The sequence below is a fragment of the Crocodylus siamensis genome, chromosome 4 (genome assembly GCF_052110815.1).
Source record: "Crocodylus siamensis isolate JL-2025a chromosome 4, ASM5211081v1, whole genome shotgun sequence".
Lineage (NCBI taxonomy): Eukaryota > Metazoa > Chordata > Crocodylia > Crocodylidae > Crocodylus > Crocodylus siamensis.
This window is the reverse complement of record NC_143398.1, coordinates 142,789,448-142,795,924: the sequence shown is the minus strand read 5'-3', so window position 1 is coordinate 142,795,924 and position 6,477 is coordinate 142,789,448.

The window sequence follows — 6,477 nt, the reverse complement described above, 5'->3', positions numbered from 1 at the left end:
CAAGGGTCATTTAAGTTCCTATTGTTATGATCCTGTGACACCCTCCTAGAACCACAGACCATAACTCAGAGTGGTGAAACCATGCTGTGCTTGACGAAGGCAGGATGTGTGCAGTTTCTTGTGCAACTGAGGTATTATGAAATGAAAGAAAGGCCACACTGTGGGCAAGGTTATATATAATTATTGCTGCCTAAACAGTTAATGGTAATGAGTGCAATCAAGTCCCCTTTCTACCATAACAGACATGCTAAGAGTAATGAGTGTTAAAGCAAATGTGAATGAAATGTTTGCCCCCTCCAGGAGTACAAATTGACCTGAGTGCCATTTAGAACCAGGCACTTTTTTAATTCATTAACAAGTAATATAAATATTGCGATTTATATTGGTGCATCCTGGCAACAGTCATCATAAACCATGGGCATAAGACAGTTCTTATAATAGCTTGAATTTTAATACTTTTAGATGTTAGCAACACAGGGAAGGAAATTTTAATTTACACGTAGCCAAATGGCAACTGGCCCTTCCAGGGAACCCAACCCTGTTAACGTTCAACACGAGCTTTTCTTTACTGACTTTATTCAGTCAGTCAGTCAATTTATATACTGCCCTTCTTAACAAAAGCTCAGGGCAGTTTACAATAAGAGGACAGAATAATGTATAAAACAGGAGAATGAACAAGAGGACAGAATAACTTAAAAAGGGAACTAGAGCATCAACATAAATGAGAACTCCCTAACATCCCTAAACAATATCCCAGGCTAGCTCTGTTTGTTAAATGTCTGCCCAGATGGCAAGTTCTTACAGTGTTTCCACAGCGAATGTGAGTTATGAATGTGTTGAAGTATTCAGTTACCTAGGATCAACATGATCACTAAAATGTTTTGATTAGAAAAGAAAATACCATCACTACAGTTGTGACTAAAATTAAAAATGGACCAAACCTTAATTCTTAAAATGTAAACATTTTAATTATTTTTTTCCTAAAGGGAAACAATTTTGTGCCTTTAAAAATATTTATTTTGAGAATATCCTCCGTCAAAATATCAATGTCTAATGCTTTATGGGTGGTAGTAGCATGTGCATGTTTCCAAACTCAATAGGATTTACTCTCCTAAATCATTTAGACACTTTTGAAAATCCTGCCGTAAATCAGTATTTTGGCACCAGTGTGAAAGTAGCATGATTGCCAAAGGTGCTGAATACTCACAACTGTCACTGACTTTAGCAGGAAGTGCAATTACCTAGAGCTTCTAAAATTCAGGTTGATTTTTCCTCTACACTTGTAGGTATCTGCACATTTACTCAAATACAAGATGAGGTCCCCCACCCTAATCAGCATGGGGAAAAAAAAGCCCCTCCTCTTACATTTATAAACAAGAAAACTTCACTAAATACATTGTCTATCATTAAACTACTGCCAAGAGCAGCATGTGCTCAGTACATGGTAAATCTACACAGTAAATTACAAACTACGTGGTAAATTGGTCCTTTTGGGTTTGGACTAATACTATGTATAATTTGTACCTTATATAAGTAGGTACCAAAGTGCTGCTTAAAAATGTGCTTATGGGGTACCTGTACTAAAACTTGCAACAGTTTCAAAAAAAGTATGTTGTATCATTTCTGCCTGAATTAAGACTTTGGGTGCTATATGCAGACTACTACAGGTCTCTTTATTGTGCGGGTAGTGTTTTGAAATTTGATTTTCATTTCTATGCTCTTTGGGAGAGTAGGGTCTGACAGTAAGGGGGAAGCAGGGAAGGGGTTGCAGGGGGAAGGAATTGGAGGGTGTAGAGAGCAAGCAGAGCTGTCAACCCAAGATTTCTGGATCTCCCAGAATTATTTTCCCTGCTGTAGCAGTAGAATGGGCAAAAATTAAAGCAAGCTTCCAATAATTATATTCTATACCTGGAAAATTACAACACATATATTAATTTCTCATCTGTAGGGCACATCTACACATGCACAGTTATTGCACAGTAATTTAGGTTACTGCTCAGTAACCAAAAATAACTGGGCAGCACAGGTGCACATCTACACGTGTGCCAATACTGCACAGTAATTATGACAACTTAGACTGACTTGGGCATAAATTTGCTATCTGAATGATGCAGGTAGCATATTTATGCCTGAGTACACACTGCAAACTAAAACACATGTAGACATCTTACTTCGCAGTAACTCTGTGCGTGTGGACTGACTTGGAACTAACTTTACTCCCAAGTCAGTCCACACACAGCGTTATTGCACTGTGATGCCTGCACATGTAGACACCAGTGTCAAAACCATTTTCTGCACAGTAAGTTACTGTGCAGTAAATGCATAGATAGACATGGCCATAAAGTCTAATTATTAGAAGGTTGTCTTATATTCTAGTAAATATGGTGTAGTAGCAGATTTGGTCAGGCTTCTGGCCTGATTGACTAGGAAAACAGACAAAGACAACAACTCCCCTCTCCTCTGCTGTTGTAAAAACTGTAGGAATTTCAAATCAAATAGTTCCTTATCCAGTTTCCCAACCATTACATGTTTCTTTTGGTCCTGTTTCTGATCAACATGCCTTTCTCCTTAGTCCTTGTTCTCCTGTTAATTTGTTAGGCAGAGATTTGCTTTGTAAACTTGGCTGTACTATCTATTGCTCTCCTAATGGTGTTTATTTAGATGTCCCCTGTGATAATGAGATAGCAGTACTTGCCGCTTTAGCTAGCTCACCTCCTAAGCCTGAGTTCCCTGATCTTTCTGTGTTGCAAAAAGAAATCATAAAAGCTGTCCCTCCGTTTCTCTGGTCCCAGCATGCTAATGAAGTAGGACAAATCCGTACTGCCCAGCCTGTAAAAATTAGATTAAACCCAGATAAGCCTTTACCCAAAGTTGCTCAATACCTTTTACGTCCAGAAGCTGAAGAAGGGATATGTCTTGTTATAACTGCCCTTTTAAAGCAAGGTATCATTGTCCCAACTAAGAGCCCTTGTAATACGCCTATTCATCCTGTAAAAAAACCTGGAAAGAATACTTATTGCTTTGTACAAACTTTGTGTGGTAAATTCTGCAGTTTTACCTACTTTTCCTGTTGTACCAAATCCAGCTACTATCTTGTCCTGTAACGTGCTTGTTATTTTACTGTTGTTGACTTGTGTTCTGCATTTTTCTCTATTCCTATACACCCTGATAGCCAATTTCTCTTTGCAATTACCTGTCAAGGACTTCAGTATACCTAGACTCAATTGCCCCAGGGCTATACTGAATCCCCTTCTCTTTTTTCTCAAATTCTGAAGAAAGATCTAGATGACATAATATTTAAAGAAAATTCTGTGCTTGTGCAATATGTTAATGATTTGCTCTTGGCATCTACCTCCCTTGAAGCCTGTAAAACTGATTCTTTAACTCTCCTCACCTGTCTCACCCTAAAAGGCCATAAGGCATCTAAAGAAAAGCTACAACTTTGTCTTCCTCGTGTCCACTATTTAGGTCATGAGATTTCTGCTAGAGAACGACTGCTTTCCTCTTCCAGAACAGAAGCTATTCTTAAAATCCCCAGACCAACTACTGTGTCCCAAATGCATACCTTCCTAGGCATGGCTGGCTACTGCCATCAGTGGATACTTGGCTATGCCTCTATCGTCAAGCTGTTGCAAAATCTGACTCTTGTTAATACCCCTGAGTGTCTTTACCCTGGACTTCAGAGATCAAAGCCGCTTTTGCCTTTATTAAACAAGCTCTGTCACAAGTTCCTGCCTTAGGCCTTCCCGATTATACTAAACCTTTTATTCTCTTTTGTCATGAAAAGGATGGATTTACACTTGCAGTACTTACTCAGACACGTGGAGACAAGCACTGTCCCATTGTTTATTATAGCTATGCTCTTGACCCTGTTGCAGCTGGATTTCCCCCATGTCTCTGTGCTGTAGCTGCAGCTGCTGTCACTGTTGAACTTTCCTCTACCCTTGTATTAGGTTCTCCCCTTACTGTTGCTGTCCCACATGCTGTAGCAGCCCTTTTACTAAAGACAAAAACCCAACACCTTTCAAATGCTAGATTAACTAAGTATGAAATCTCGCTTCTATCTGCTGGAAATGTCACCCTAACTAGGTGTCCTGTTTTAAACCCTACTTCCCTGTTACCTATCCCTTCAGATGGTGAACCCCATGATTGCATTTTTGTTACTGCTCACCTAACAATGCCCTGCACTGATCTAAAGGAAAACCCCTTGCAAAACTCAGATCTAGTATTCTATGTTGATGGATCATGTCAAAGAAACTCAGAAGGTTCCCTTGTTGCAGGATATGCAGTATGTTCCCAATATGATGTTATAGAAAGCCATCACTTACCTAATGTGCATTCAGCTCAAGTTGCCGAGCTTGTGGCCCTCACCAGGGCTTGCACCCTGGCCTCTGGTGCCTCTGTTAATATTTATACTAATTCTCACTATGCTTTTAGTATTGTACACGATTATGGTCAACTTTGGAAACAAAGGGGCTTCCTCACTTTAGGAGGTGCCAAGATTATAATGGTCCACATGTAAATGCCTTGTTGAATGCTTTGCAATTACCTTCTGCTGTTGCTGTTATTAAATGCCAAGCTCACCAGAAACCTTATGATGATGTTACAGGTGGGAATGCTCTGGCAGATTCCATTGCCAAAGCTGCGGCTATTTCCACTCCTCAGGCTATGCCTGTGTTTTTGTCTATTCCAACTGACCAGTCTCCACTGGCAAGTCTTCACGACGTTGCCCTCCTCCAAGATCAGGCTCCAGAACCAGAGAAACATACATGAAGACTCGCTGGATGTTTGTTACACCCTGACCATTTGTGGCGCTCCCCGGACGGCCGCCTGGTTGCCCCAATGGTCCTTCTTCCTCATAATGCTCGCATACACCATGGCATGGCACATGTGAGCAAAGGGGGAATGATAGAAGCTGTTAAGTTTAATTGATTTGCTCCAGCTTTTCCATCTGTGTCTCAAGAGTACTGCCACACCTGTCCTATTTGCCAAGCCCATAATGTGGGAAAGCCTGTAAAAACAAAGAAGGCAGCACATCCCCCACCTTGTGGACTGTTTGTAAATTTACAATTAGATTTTATTCAAATGCAGAAATGTTGTTCTTATGAATATGTTCTTGTTCTTGTATGTTTTCTGGAAGGGTAGAAGCCTACCCATGTGCAAAATCTGACACCATCACTGTAAGCAAAAAGGTTGCTCAGAGACTTTATTCCAAGGTTTGGTATTCCTTTATCCCTAAACTCTGATAGAGGAACTCATTTTACTGGACAAATAATGAAAGAAGTCTGCAAAGTCCTGCAGATCCAACAAAACTTTCATTGCTCATACCATCCACAGGCCTTGGCCAAGTAGAATGCCAAAATGGCATTCTGAAAAATAAGCTGGCCAAAATTTGTGCTGAGACTCACCTAAAATGGCCAGATGCACTTCCCATAGCCCTTAGGAGTAGGAGATCTACTGCCAACCGAAAGACTGGGCTTAGCCCACATGAAATTCTAATGGCAAGACCCATGAGGCTCCCCACCTCGCCACCTATTGCCTCTGACTTTTGTGATATACATTCACTTAATGATACTATTCTGGACTATTGTAAGGCACTAATGAAGTGTGTTAAAGCTTTTCATTCACAGGTATAGGCAGCTCTCCCCAAAGAACCAAATGAGCTGTGCCATTCCATCCTGCCTGGTGATTGGGTCCATGTAAAAGTCATCAACGAAAGTCATCACTGGAACCTCACTGGAAGGACTCATTCCAGGTACTCCTGACCACCAACACTGCAATAAAGCGTCAAGGACTCCAGACATGGATCCACACTTCACACAGTAAGAAAACATCAGCCCCGTTAGACCCAGAGTCTCCTCCATATCAATCTTGTAATCAGCCTCCACAAACTGGTAGTGAGCCTAGCACCTGCCAGGAGGAGAGCTCAAGATCAGTAGTGAGCCAAGCGCCTACTGGTGAAAAGGATTTGCCACTACAGAGTGAAGAGAATGTGCCCCAACAACACCACTATGCCCTTCAGGACAGGAAAAAGGCCTCTACCTAGTTCCTGGTTCCAGAGGTGGAATTAGTTAATTGTGATTTGGGTGGTTCTCAGTATTTCTTTTTGGGCCATCTTATATGAACTTGACTCATCAGTTATGAGAAATTCTGTAAACCAAACTACACTTCTGCACCAACAAAGAAGATAGTTTAATTAAAATATGTTCTTGTCTTTAGTTAATCAAATTGAGATATATTTAAATGTCTCTTGTTGTTAGATTTGTAGTCATGTCCCTATCTATTCTACCAGAGGAATACCCATGATACCGGTACCCTTGAATGCAACTCAGATATTAGCCCCTTACTATACAGATTTTCATGGAAATGAAACTTGGTGGAATTTAAGTTGCAACCGGTCTGACTATGTACGATTAGCATATGCCACCCCTGGAAAGTTCTGTTGGACCTGTAATGGATCTCGTGTTGCAGTAGGAG